Source organism: Equus quagga, chromosome 11, assembly GCF_021613505.1.
Source record: "Equus quagga isolate Etosha38 chromosome 11, UCLA_HA_Equagga_1.0, whole genome shotgun sequence".
Classification (NCBI taxonomy): domain Eukaryota; kingdom Metazoa; phylum Chordata; class Mammalia; order Perissodactyla; family Equidae; genus Equus; species Equus quagga.
The window spans coordinates 53523801-53538901 of NC_060277.1; the positions used below are offsets into that span (position 1 = coordinate 53523801).

The 15101-nt window shown below is 38.0% G+C and overlaps 1 long non-coding RNA gene across 2 annotated transcripts; it reads right to left on the bottom strand.

Annotated features, from left to right (window-relative positions):
• Positions 1–4212: 4212 nt before the first annotated feature.
• LOC124247812 (uncharacterized) lies at positions 4213–7887 on the bottom strand. Of its 2 annotated transcripts, none has more exons than XR_006890829.1 (4): positions 7826–7887; positions 5725–5826; positions 4816–4904; positions 4213–4516 (listed from the first exon to the last, which is right to left on the bottom strand). It is a non-coding gene; the product is annotated as an uncharacterized LOC124247812 (long non-coding RNA). The 2 variants fall into 2 exon arrangements; XR_006890828.1 differs by having other exon boundaries at positions 4213–4573.
• Positions 7888–15101: the final 7214 nt, after the last annotated feature.

Sequence of the window (15101 nt, forward strand, 5' to 3'; positions counted from 1 at the left end):
ATAGTCTGCTACAATAGCTTAAGTGGTATTTATTCCACCCTGTGTTCCAGGAGTGGGAATATGATTTACTGGAAAATTGGAATATTGCATTCCCCAGGTGATTGATTTAGGAATGGGCATGACATCCCATTTGGACTGAGCAGAGTCAGGTCCAGGACTTTTTTTAACTACAGTAAAAGGGAAGATTTCTTATTTGCTGGACAAGGAGCAATAAAGAGGTAAGCCTGGAGATGCTGAGTGCCATTTTGCTACCATGTGGAATAACTCTCTGTGAGGAAAGCCAACATAGAGGAAAGAAGAGTTGAGAGATGGAGCGAGAACAGGACATAATGACATTATTTGAGTGTCGAATCCAAAAAGGGATTAGGTCTCATTTACATAGCCAAGAATTCCCTCCTTCTCCACTCATCATTCCCCATCCTCAAGCCGGTTTTCTGTTGTTTACAACGGAAAGAAATATGATAGGCACACAATCTCTTTCCAGTTGGACAGAGTCTTTGAGAATGAAGGAGAGGCTAAGAATGTCTCTCTTAGTAGAAAGGGGCCATAGTGCAGATGGGCAGTTATAGGACCTGAACTCTTTTGTCACTCAATGGGTCAAGAAGCCGCTGAGTTTTACAAATCAATCTTGGCTCCCTGCAAAGTGTGCTCCCTTTCCTGTAGCTGTGGCAGCAGGTCACCTCATTGCCACTCAGATCTTCAGTTTCTGAAACCTTTTTTGGGAGCTCAGCTATGCATTTAAAAATGTGTTTGTCACATGTGTCTAGCATTTCCAGGTGTTTGTGGAAAAAGAGCTTTCTGTTTATCTTTTTTTGCTAAGATTACTCTTAATTAATCCATTGATTCATTCACTCTGTAGTAAATGCCATTGGTAGCTTTCCCATATGCCCCCAGCTCAACTAAATTCATCCAGAGCAGCAGACAGCTTTTGGCACTTACGTTGATCAGTGTTTTGCTGCTTGAGGGCTTTCTCTGTGCCATAGATGCTTTGTTCCATTGAAGGCAGGGACAACTCTACCTTCCTCATTCTCTGGCGGGATGATTTTTGAAGTCTATTTTGTCTGATATTAATATAGCCACTCTAGCCTTCTTATGGTTATTATTTGCATGGTATATCTTTTCCTTCCAGTTCCTTTCAACCTGTGCCTCTACATTTAAAGTGCATCTCTTATAAACAGCATTTGTCAGGCCTTTTTGTTTTATTCATTCTAACAATCTCTGTCTTTTAATTGGAGTATTTAGTCCATCAACATTTAGTGTAACTATTGATGAGGTTGAACTTGGAGTTACCGTTTTATTATTTATTTTCTGTTTGCATTCTGCATTTATTATTTCTCTCTTCTTCCTTGTTTGCCTCCTTTTTGATTGTTTGAATATTTAAAGAATTCTATTTTATTTATCTATTGGCTTTTTAGCTAGATCTCTTTGCATTATATTTTTTTTGGTAACTGCTTGACACAAAAATGTAGAAACCATGCAACTTTGTAGATCAATTAACTACCCCCTCTTCCATCCTTTATGCTATAGATGTCATATGCATTATATCTACATATATCACAAACCCCACCAGACAAATATAGTTTTTATATTTACCCATGGTAGCCATTTCTAAAGTTCTTTATTTCTTCCTGCAGATTTGAGTTTACATTTGGCTTCACTTTTTTTCAGCCTAAAGAAGTTTTTTGTTTTGTTTTGTTTTTTGGCATTTCTTGTAGTTTTCTATTGCATGAAAATGTCTTTATTTTGCCTTTATACTTGAAAGACAGTTTCACTGGCTATAGAATTTGATTGACAGTTTATTTTTTTCTTTCAGCACTTTAAAGATATTGTTTCACTGTCTTCTGATCTCCATGGTTTCTGCGAGAAGTCAGTGCATAGTCACACAGCTGTCCCTCTATATGTATCATTTTTCTCTGGCTGCTTTCAAGATCTTCTCTTTATTGTTGTTTTTTAGCAGTTTGAATATGATGTGTCCAGGTATAATTTTCTTTGTGTTTCTCCTTCTGAGCATCTTGAATCTGTAAATTTATGTCTTTCACCAAATTTGGACATTTTTTGCCATTGCCTTTCAAGTATCATTTCCTCCCCTTTCTCACTATACTTTCCTTGTGGGACTCTGACACCTGTACGTTAGACTTCTGTCATTGTCCTACAGGTTCCCAAGACTCTGATAATTAAAGAAAAAAATCTTTAAAGATATGTGTCCTTAAGATTGAATAATTTCTATTGATCTATCTTCAAGTTTACTTCTTTCTTCTTTCATATCCAATTTGTTGTTAAGCCCATTCAGTGAGATTTTACTTTCAAAATTTCATTTTTTCAAGAACTAGTTTTTTCCAGAACTTCCTTTTAGTTCTTTTTTTATGGTTTCTATTTTTCTGCTGAGATTCTTTACATTTTCCTTAATACAAGCATATTTGCTTTTATTTCAGTGAGCAGAATCATAAAATCTGCTTTAACATTCATGTTTGCCAATTTCAATATCTAGATCATTTTGGGGCTGGTCTTGGTTCACGGTCTTGTGTCTTGAAAAATGGGTCATGTTTTCTCTGGTTCTTCATAAGTAGAGCAATTTTGGATTATATCCTGGACATTGTAGAATGTTATGTAGTGAAGACTCTAGATTCTTATATTTCTCCAAAGAGTGTTAATTTATTTTAAGTGGGAAATTAACTTGGCCAAATTCAAACTCTAAACACTTTCTCTTAGCAGCAGCTCAAATCTCTGCTCGTTCCTTTTGTCCTCAGCTGAGGTATGAGAGTCTGCCCCATTCATGTAAGGTTCAGAGATGTGGGCAGAGTTATAAACAGAATTCAGGGCTCTCCCTTTCTGGCTCGCTTCTTTCTCAGATCCCATCCTCCCAACTTTCCAGGCTCTGTGATTGCTCTAAATTCTATCCTCCGATTCTTCAGGCCAGATAGACTGTTTTCTGTTAGAGTTTTAGGCAACTGTGCAGTGCTAACTTCAGCCTGCCCTCAGGTTGCCGTCTGTAATGATGGCAAACTCGTGCTCTTCTCATCCTCCTTCAGTTTTGATTTTTACAGAATCTGCTTGTTCACTTGTTTTGTTTACATTCCCATTTTTGCTTGTTTGTTTTTTTGTCTGGAGTTTGTAGTAGTTATATATAAAGGGGTTGGGCCTAATAGGATCTTACTTGGCCATCTGAAACATATTCCACATGGTGTCTTGGTGGGATTGAGCCTGTTTTCCCAGATCATAACTTGATCATTTTATTGACTTTCCTCATTCTCTGTGTCACTTTCCCTGCTCTCTAAGACATGCTTCCTAAATACCCATGCCAAGTGCTTTATCATCTCAGGGCCTGATTTAGGAGTGATATAAATTACGACCCATTCATTAAATCATTTGGTCATTTACACACATGACTTAATTTAATCCTCCCAACAGCCTTAGAAGTACACTGTGAGAAGAACTCAAGTATTGTCTGTTTTACATATGACTGAGTTTTAGTGAGATTGTATCAAGCCTATGAAACGATATTCAATAAGTGGCAGAATCTAACTTCAAAGCCAAATGAGTCTGATTCTGAAATCTTACAGTATACGTGTTTTGGATTAATCACTTTACCTCTCTTATCTTTGTTTTCTCATTTGTAAAATGGGGAGAATGAAGTATGTAACACACAGGACTATTGTGTCAGTTAAATGAGATATTGTGGACACAGGACATAGTGCTACAAAATATGAGGTGTCACATCAGTCAGCTTTCACTACATGACAAACAATCTCAAATTCTCAGTGGTTTACAATATCAAAAATATTTATTTCTTGTTCAGGTTCATATTGTCAGCTACTGGTTGGATGTTATGATTCTGCTCCAGACTGTTGGCTGAGTCTCCCACATATATCTCCTTATTTTGAGACCTAAAGGAAAGGAAAGCCTTATGTACAACCTGCTTTTGTTGTGGCAGAGGGCACAGGAACTAGGAGACTTCTGGAATCTTGTCATCCTTCTTAAAGCTTTTGTTCTGAAGTGATGTGTAGCAAATATTCCATTGGTCAAAGCAAGTCAGAATGTGCAAGCCCAAAATCAATGGGGGTGGGAAAGATATTTTATTCACAGAGGAGGGAGTGAGCAATTGCAAACAATTATGCAATCTATCACAGATACAATAATAATTTTTGCTTCCATGGTATACAGTTACTATTTTCCAACAACTGGAGTAGAAGATGGATCATAAAAGAGACCTGGTAGGGGTACAAGGCAGAATTTTATTGAATGTCCAAAGAAAAGCTCAGGCAAAAGCTGCTATGGGCATTCCAAGAGAGTTACTGCGTGAGCCATACGCCTCTCTCTTACGAGTGAGAGAGCATTTGAGCTGAGTCTTGAAAGATGATTAGGATTTGGATAAAAGTGTGTCTAAGCAGCTGTAGCAGGATGAAGAAAGGTGCAGAGGTGGACTAGTCTGCCCCTGTTCCTGGGGTGCTTTTGGTGGGAGGAATCATTGGCAGCAGGCTGGAGAGCCTGGACGTCAGGCGAGAGACAAAAGAGAGACCTGAGGAAATTTTGAGCAGGATTCAGATGTGAAAAGTAACGTTTTAGAAAGATTGGCCTGCAGATAGAGAAAGACAACCTCGCTGTGACTCCACTCATATGTAGAAGTTAAACACGTGGACAAAGAGAACAGATTAGAGGTTACCAGGGGAAAGGGGGGGTGGGGGTGGGCGCAAAGGGTGAAGGGGTGCACCTACAACACCACTGACAAACAATAATGTACAACTGAAATTCACAAGGTTGGAAACTATCATAACCTCAATTAAAAAAAAAGAAAGAAAGAAAGATTAGCCTGGCTACCCTGTAGGAGGGCAGGCAGGCGGCAGAGAGTGCTTCTCCAACATTAGACACAGCAGCCATTCTTCTTTCTTCAGAGTTGGACACTGGATCTGTGAGACAAGAGCATGACAAAAATGTGGCGAGCGTGACAAATATTTCCTCAATGCAGGCTTGACTCCTACTAGTAAGAAAATGAAAATTGTCTTGCTTGTTTTCCTCTGACTGTCCTGTTTGACCAAACAAAGGCCATGCTTTGGTAGGGAGAGTACTTCCCACACAAAAACATAATCAAGTAACATATCAGACAGGCTGGATTCCCAAAGAGCTATTGCAAACTGGGTGAAAATATTTGTGCACTATCATTTTATTTTGCTTTTGAGCTAACCGAGGAAAGACAATTTGTATGCAATTTTGTATTGTGCACTTAAAAATAGAGAAAAGATTTTTAAATTTTGCGTCTTTGAACTCCTTAGAAAAATACAATGCCCAGAAGCTTTTGGAAAGCAGTGACAGTGGCTGTGGTAAGAATTTCCACCTGTTATTTTATTCCATTATTTTTCTACCTTTGTTGTTATTTCTGGTTCGTTAATGACCTCTGATAAATCTTTACACGCTAATGTTGCTCTATTTTGGATTTAAAAATTAGTACCAGAGGTTTGAATGAGATTATTTGATTTTCAAAATTAAATTTATGACTTAGCCAAGTGAAAAAAATGTAATGTATGTATTTATCCATTAAACCAATCACCTAAAAACTAAGATTTCTTTTCAGATCTATTGGGCCATATTTATGCCATGAGACTACATTACTTCATAATTAATATCATATTGAAACTAGGTATCACAGAATGAAAAGCACTTTAAAAAAATATAGAGATTAACATCTACAACCTTTGAGAGCGGAATTGAGGGAGGGAGAAGAGACTGAACTTTACTTAGCTTTTCCTCATGCCGGCACGTTCGCGGAGTTAGACAATAACTCCAGAGAGCAGCTGTTATTATCCTCATTTCCCATGTGAGGAGGCTCGGGCTCTGCAAGGTGAAGGGAACTGTTCACAGCCTCACAGGAGGGGCGAGAGAAGCTGGCACTCAGCTAAGCGGCTTTGACCCCAAAGCCCAGTGTCCTTGCACTGCCTGACGTCTCCACACGGCTCCGTTCTCCGATTTCCTAGTCCTGTGTGGACAGGGCTTGGATTCCACATGGAACCTAGAACGGCTATTTTAGTTAATTGATGGTCTTGATTTTCAGTAGGTCATATTCAAAATATTGAATTAGTACCATAAACCAGCGAATTAAATTTATAATTTGGCTCTTAAAAGTATTTATTTATTGTAAAAACAACTTTATCACAACAATAATAAACATTAAAAAAATATCCAAACACTACAACAAATTATCTCTTATTTGTCCATGTTCTCTTTTAGTTTTTGTCTACACGCATACACAATCTGGGAACAGTTGTGTTCTTTAATCAAACATTTTAATAACTATTCCACTAAGTCGAAACAGTATCATTTATTAAACCATACTTATATTGTTTAAAATATTTAGATTGTTTTCAATTTTCTACTACACTGTAATAAGCGTTTTAATTCATATAGTGCTTTTCTTATTTCTTATTGTTTCTTTAGGATAAACCTCTGCTAGATATTGAGTCAAAGGGCAGCAAAAGGAAAAATTAATACAAAATCTCCTATTCAAACAATATTTAAGCTTAATCGAATTGAAAACCACATGGAAAGTATTATAATGTTGAAATGCTGATTGTGTCAATCACCAGGGTTGACGATTTGCTGGAAGGACTCATAGAACTCAGAAGAGCTGTTATATTCATGGTTATGGTTTATTACAGTGAAAGGATGCAGATTAAAATCAGCATTGGGAAAATGTACATGGCCAGAGTCTAGGAGAAATCAGGCACGAGCTTCCAGGTGTTGCCTCGCAATGGAGCTGTATGGTGATGCCCTCAATGCTCCCAGCAATGATATGCAGCAACATGTGTAAAGTAGTGAACCAGCTAAGCTCTCGTGAGCCTTGATATCCAGGATTTTTACTGGGCATCAGTCACATAGGCATGTGGGTGCCCACATGACTGACCTTCGTTAGCTACTCAGTGTCCAGCCCACCGTAGGCCAAATCCACCAGCATGGCCCAAGGCCTGAGGCATACAAAACACTCTTATCAGCAGGAAATGCCCAGGACTCAGAAGTTACCTCCTAGGAGCCATCCAGGGCGTCTTTTCTTCATAATGTGCAGAGTTTGAGCAGCCTAGGCCTGCTGAATTACCCTTTACTGCACACTGGTGTAGAAATATGTCAAGGCAGGATGTAAAAACCATGATATCATAATGTTTAAAAGGAGATTAACTAGTCCAAATTTTACTTTTTTTAGCCTGGGTAACTGGTTCAGAGCTGCTAAATTATTGCCCCATCACACAGCTAGTTAGGGATAGACAAAATGCATGAGGACTAAGGGGGAGAATTCCATTTCACTAAAACATTTTGGAAATGAATCATTCAGGCTTACTGTTAAACACTTTTTTCCTATTAAAATCCTACCCTGTTTGTTCTCAGCTTTTAGAATGTAGAAATAACACCTACAATGCTTATTTAAAATGCAGCCACCCGTGACCCACCTTCAGAGATTCTTATTTGGTAAATTTGGGTGGGACCCAGGATTTTGCATTTTTAACAACGTACCCAGGTGATTTCTGATATTAGTGGGCCAAGGACTACACTTTGAGAAACATTATTAAACACTGATGACTGATAATCTTCCCACATCCCAGATTAAATCATGCCATTGTGGGTTTTTTAAAAAAAGCCAGCGGCTCTGCGCTTTCTACCTAATTAAGTACCACGTTCTCCAGCCTGTCATTTCACTCACTCGCTTCCACAATGTGGCTCCAAGGACATTTCCCTCATTCTTCCCCAGAACCCCTCTGGATTGACCTTTGCCGTTCTCTCAACAGTTCACATGCATTTTTATCTTTATAATTTGTTCCCGTTGTTCATTTATTGGAGAGATTACCTCTTGTTTTGTTCTCCCAGCATTCCTTTTCACCCTTCAGCTCACGGAATCTGCCCCCTCTCGCTCCGTGTGGCTAGAGGGTGGAGTGCGCAGGAGCAGTGGTGGGGCTGTCAGTTATCTGTCGGCTTACCAGTGGGCTGTGGGGCTGCGTGTGACCCAGATCTGGCCAAAAATAGTACTCTGTCCTTCAGGTCAGAGATTTTTTTACCCGATCCAATCTGAGGCAATCATTAATCTTCCATGGGATATTATTAATGGACACTGAGAGGAAGTCCTCTGTTTCCTCTGAGGTTGCTGAACTGAGAAGATGTCGTTCTGGAGTTTTCTGTGGCTGTATCCATCCTCTGTGACATGAAGGAAATGTCTGTCCGTAAATAGACAGACAGAGGTGGAGCCAAAGTAGGAAGAGAAATAGTACATATACTTTGAGTTTTGTCTCGGTGGAGGATGAAACCTGTTTGTAGTCTCTACCCCTGGTCTTTCAGTTATATGAGCCAATAAATCCCTGGTTCCTATTTTTGCCCAATCAATTTTTTTAAAACAATACAAATTTATTATCTCACAGTTACGTAGATCAGACATCCGGTGTGGGGCTCACAGGCTCAAGTCAGGATGGCGACGGGGCTGCATTCCTTTCTGGAGGCTCTCGGGGAGAAGCCACGTCCTTGCCGTGTCCTTGCACCTTGACGTTGTTGGCAGAATCCCGTTCCTTGCAGTTGTGGACTGAAGTCGTCCCCGTTTGCTAGGTGGCTGTCAGCTGAGGGTGTTCTCAGCTTCCAGAGGCTGCCCACATACTTTGGCTCCTGAACCCCTTCCTCTATCTTCAAAGCCAGCAATTCTTCTACCTTCTTCTTTGCCAAATTGATTTTAAATTTTATTTTGAAACTTGAAATGATTGAGCTTCGAATACATTTCCTTATTTAGTGTGTCCTTCTTAGTCCCTCTCAACCGGGATGTAGGGCAGCTTGGTGTAGGAGTTGCTCAATAGATGGATTAATGGAAGCCATTCCGGATGCTGGGCTGTAGATCTCACAGCTTTGCACTAAACCTTTGTTGAATTTGGACAAGCCGCTTGGCCCCTCAGACTCAATTTTCTCATCTACAAAATGAGGGAGTTGAGTTAGATGATTTCTAAGGTCCTTCCTAACTCAAAACCTTTACATTTAAAACTGCAATTCCTTCCATGAAGGCTTTCCTGATCTCCACAATAGAGAATGTCTCCATCTTTTGAAAGCCATGTTACTTATGAGCTTTTTTTTTTTTGCCTTATATAATCTTTGTTTTGTAACATTCTTAGCAAAAAATATGGTTCTTTTTTCTTCCAACTTTTTATTTTGAAAAATTTAAAACCTACAGGAATTTGAAAGACAAGTACAATGAACACCCATCTGTCTCTAAATTGTATATATAACATATGTATATAAATATATGTCATAAATATATTTTGTCTATGGATGATTTGTATATATATGTACATATACACACCCTTTTTTCCCAAGCCATTTACAAATAAGTTGACGTCATCACGACAGTCTGCATGCGTTTCCCAAGAATAAGGACAATCTCCTACCGTTATCACATCTAGAAAACAGTACTTTCATAATACCATCTCACTGACAGCTCATATTGGAATTTCCCCAACTGTGCGCAGAATAATTTTTATAGCTGTTTTGTGTTTTGATTTAAGATATGATCAAGGTTCATACATTATATTTTGTTGCTGTGTCCGTCTCTTCAACCTCCAATATCCCCTCCACCTTGTGTGGTTTTTCATGACATTGCTATTTTTGAAGAATACAGACTAATTGTCTTTTAGAATGTCTCACATTCTGAATTTGTCTTATGATTAGATTTAGATTAAACATTCTGGCAATGCAGGTTCATAGTTGGTGTGTGCTTATTGCATGATGTCAGGAAGCTGTCAGTCAGTTTGTCTCATTATTGGTGGTGCCAAGTATGACCACTTAGTCACGGGCAGACTGCCAGATGGCTCCATTTTGAAGGAATATTGCCCTCTTTAAAATTAGTAAGCATTTCATGGGCTATTTAGAGACCATGCGAATATACTGTTCCCATCAACCTTTAACCAATGGTTCCACTATCCATCAATGATTCTTGCCTAAATCAGTCATTGCATTGGGGAAGGGAGAAAGGTTAGCTTAAAACAACTCTTTCATTCTTTTACAGTTTTAGCTGTCATTCTTGTATCAAAAACAGTTTTTCCTCTCCTGTCTCTTTCTTCTCTCTCTCTTTTTTTTAAGTATCAGTATGGACTCTATTTTTGATTTGATATGTCATAATCCTTTACTGTTTTCAGTCGCCTTTGATGCTCAGGTTATCCCAGATTGAGCTAGGGGAAGCCTTCTCGAATTAAGACATAATGTCACTCGTCTTTGAGCACTTCCTTGCCTTGTGGGGTAAGATGTTCTAGGCTTACCTTGTATTTTCTCTGCCTGAGACCTGGAACCAGCCACTTCTCCAAGAGTCTTGGTTTCTTTTACTGTGAAATAGTATTTAAATGAGCACAATCTAGGCTTTAGGGATACTCATTGCCAATGGGATAATCGTTGTTTTTAGGCCTTTTCAGTGGAGAGAACCAGAAATTCCTTTTAAAGAGGAATTACATCCGGAGTTATACTAAAACATCCAATTCAAAACTAGGACTACAGGCTTCTTACGAACCACTTCTGTCTTACATTTTTTTCTCTTCTCCCTTGCTAAGAATTCTGGTTCTCAATGACACCAGGAAAAAGAAACAGCACGTCACACGATCACTGATTTGCTTCCTTCTGCACTGCGTACATGATCTCACAATAACACCGTTCTCCACAATATGGTTACCGGAAAGAAGTACAGAAGGTTTTTTGGTAGTTCTTTTCATCCTTAAGGTTTATCTCTCTAGAGATGTACAATCACATTTTATATTTTAAAACTACTTGGAAAAGTTCTTTTCTGTGTGGTTGTAGCACCAATTGAACATAATTTTATTTTCATGGGTTAGAGATTGCTTTTTTCTAATTTAGTTTTAAAAATAATACAATTCAAATTTAATATTTCAGGGTTTATTCTTGTTGTTTAATATATATGCTTATTATATATACATGTATAACAATTTTTTACAGTGAAAATCTTGGTTCCTAGTAACTATAATATGTTAACTTACTTACTGTGTCCTACAATATGCATAAAATAATTTCAGAGTTTCAACACAATATCACTTCTAACAATTCAATACTGAGTAAAGTTTCAGATTTCCTTTCTTTTTGTCTTTGGAATATATCCCACTAAGGATGTATTGTAATGGGTTCAAAAGTTGCTTGAATTAATTCTTTTTTCTGTTTGATTATGTTATAATTTGATACCATTGGGTTCATTTGTTTGTTTGTGTTCAATTTAATTTTTTTACAGTCATTTAATTTAATTTTTGATTATATGAAAACATTTACGTGGTTCAAAGGTTAAAACTATGTAAGATGCTATGCTCACAGAAGCGTCACTCCATCCTTATTTCTATTGCATTCCCACCCATCCTCTATAGGTAAACATTTTCACTTTTTTGTTGTTTGTATTTCTTTTCTTCTTTTTGGCAAAACAAACATATATTTCCTTTTCTTTCTTACACAGTAGGATGATAGAATAGATTTTTAAAACTTGATGTGTTTACTTAACATATATCCCGGAAATTACTCCATATTAATTCATAGAGATCTCTCTTATTCTCTTCTTTTTTGTGTTTGCATGGTACTCCATTCCATAATTTATTCAACCAGTCCTCTATAAATCAGCATTGATTATTTCCAATATTTTCCTATTATAAATAATCTTGTAATTCATGACTTTATGCATATGTTGTTCTGTATATATATGGATATGTTACAATGCAGTTTTTTATTTAAAAAACACCTGCATGCTGAATACTTTTATTGAATTGCATTGAACTGAGTAGAAAAGGAGCTGTTTGCACCCTCGTTAGTCTTCTGGGCAATGGGGTAGTGGCATACTGTTAGCAGAGCCTGTGAATCTATTTATAAGAAGCTGCAATTGGACCGGTTCTTGCCTTATTTCTTAACAAACATGTAGATTTTGGAGTTGCTTCATCTTTGCCAGCCCTTAGTGTGTCCAATACAACTTGCTTCCTCAGAGTTGAAGAAGAAGACACAGTCCCCACCTTTCAGGAACTGACAATCTACCCCAAAGTTTGTAACCTGGCTCAAATTAGAATCACCTGGAGAGCTTTTAAAATTTGTTGATCCCTGTTACCCCATTCTGGACCCATTAAATCAGGTTCTCTGGGTTTGGATCCCTTCATTTTTTAAAAACTCTCAGTGTGATTCTAATTGCAGTCAAGGAGAACCGCTGACTTAGAGGCAGATGTGATCACACCTGTGAGTTACAAGGTGGACGTCACAAAGCGTGAAGGTGTGTAGAAGATGGAAAGAGCCTCTCAGGCTGGGAGTATTTGGAGTCATGGAACATACAGGATTTGAACTAGGACGAAGAGGACGAATATGACTTTGCGAGGAAGAAGACACAGAATTGGGCAACAGCAGCTGAGGTGTGACTGATGCATGCGGAAAAATTGGCTGGCTCCTTCTACTGTTTTCCCAATGGACTGATATATGTAAACTTTATCTGCTGCTACCCTGGGGACCCATTTGGTAAGTCACTAAACAAACCAAAACTGCATTGAATATTGACTTTTTCTTTCTTGTTTCCTTGACTTAACAACTTTCTTACTGACTGGGGGAGGAGACAAGAAAGCATGGAGAAAAAAAGTATTTCAAAATTATTTTCTTCCACTCGAAACAAGGATAATTCTCTTCACTTGCCCGAAGATCACACTAAACATGTGACCCCTGGTTTTCTGATTCATAATTCCTTAATGACTCATGCTCTTAAACTGAGATGTTAAAACATGATAGGTTATTTAAAAATAACATATACTGCTAATTTTTTGCCATTCAATTTTTGTATTATTAAAGAGTATTTGGCCATAATAGAACAGAGCCGTTTATATATTTCAAAATAGAGACCTTGTTATGTTATGAGGTTCAGGATTCTACGGTCTTTGAGTAGATGATCTCTCTGTCTGGTAAATAAAGTCTTATTTTAATTCAGCATTTGGCGCCCCAGGGGTTTGCTCCTGCCTGAGGATCAGAGAAAAACCATGCTGCATGGAGGAGGGGAGCCGCCAGGTGGCTCTCAAGCACCACTCATCCATGTAAGCACAATCGCCTGATTTCAGGTTGGTGTGTGATGGTGAAGCAACTGATTCTTTTGAAAAACAAATGTACTTAATTTTAAGAACTTTTCCCCCCATATGTAGATGAAATCTAATACAGAGCGGCAAATAGCATTATTAAATCCATCTAAACTAAGATAAAATTTTATTACTTATCTGCCATGAATACAGTTTCATTTCTCTTGCTCACTGCAAAACAAAAAGAGATATGATTTAGTAATTATGTTACATATTATTGACCAGGTGCTTGAAAATATATATCAGTAAATAGTGCCTAGGGGCCAGCCCCGTGGCCGAGTAGTCTGAGTTCGAGCGCTCCGCTGCAGCGGCCCAGGTTTTTGCCAGTTCGGATCCTGGGCACTGACATGGCACTGCTCATCAGGCCACGCTGAGGCGGCGTCCCACATAGCACAACCAGAAGGACCCACAAGTAAAATATACAACTATGTACTGGGGGGCTTTGGGGAGAAGAAGAAGAAGAAGAAGAAAAAGAAGATTGGCAACAGATGTTAGCTCAGGTGCCAATCTTAAAAAAAAAAGAATAAATAAATAAATAGTGCCTAAAATTCTTCTGTCAGAAAAATGTCCAGAGCTTCTCCTGTGCAAAGAGGAGCTGCAGACAGGGTTACTGAGCTGTCAAGATGAACCTCTGCCTGCAATGTCTCTGGAGAGGTCTGCTCTTCACCCCAGAGGCTGTCCAGCTGTGCCAGTCCCCTCTAAAAAGATGGAAAATGATGAATATGAGACTATTCACCTTGTCTAAAAAGATCACATTTTCATTTCCAAAGTTAACTTTTTATAAATACTTTAAGATAACATTTGAACATATTAAATATTTGCAGTTTCTATATATAATTAAAATCTTTTACATCCATGCTAAATTAATACTATCACAGAAAGTACCTAACATGGTCATTTTAAAGCATAAAATCAAAATTGTATCACCTTTATTGATATAAGTTGATGCATCTCAGTGTTACTACTCCTTTCTCTTTTAAATAGAGACTGCATAATTTTTATTCAGTTAATATCTTTCTTGTTCTTCGTTTTTATCAATGGAAATTTAAAACATATACAAAAGAAGAGAATAATATAATGAGCCCATTTATACTCATCTTCCAACTTCAACAATTACCGACATTCTGAATTATTTCATCTATACCCCCAATCTTTATTTTTCTGAAACATCTGAAGTATTTTAAAGCAAACCCAAGAGATCACGTTATTTTACCTATAAATACTTAGTGTCATTGGAGCTCCTAATGTTTAACTTTGTTTTGAAACTCAGTCAGGAAGTACCATATTCTCAATGAAATAATATTTAAGTCTTCAGAACTTAAATGAAGATATGCTGTAGAATGTTGAATAAGTATTGAGTTTTTTAAAATAAAAATGTTTTTAAGGTGAAATACATTTGGTATATATTGTACATTTCATTATTTAGTTAAACTTTATAAAATCTCATGTGTGAGTCATTGGACAAATGAAAAGCACGTACATTTCTGGAGGCAGACAAAGTCCTTTTATTTACATGTATACATAAAATTTTGTATACGTTTATAAGTTAGACAACTATGTTCCAATGTACACACTTCTGTTTTGTTACCACGGTCTGGATAAAAATCGTCTGACTGTGACTACACCGGCTAAGCTGTGTCTGCTGAGAGACTGAAGACTCTTTGGGGCACGGCTCTATTTACTCTGGCTTCCATTCTTTTTCAGACTTTATGTGATGTAATGTTCTTTATAAAAATCTGACATCAAGAAGGTAGGAACTGACTCATTACATTTTCTGAAGATAATCAGTGTTTTTAGGCTTTTAGTACTCTCCTCCGTGCCCGTCCGTATTGACACTAGCTTCAGCCGGAGCAGGCGTGACCACAGGCTTTGCGTACCTCCACTGACTGAAGCTTGAGCCCATGCCGCAGAGCTCAGCTAAGACCAGGAGAGGAATGCCATTGCCCAGACCAAATGTAAGTGATGCTGCACATCCCTTCAGGAACGTAGTGTTGAGATTATGTCCGTCGATGGGGA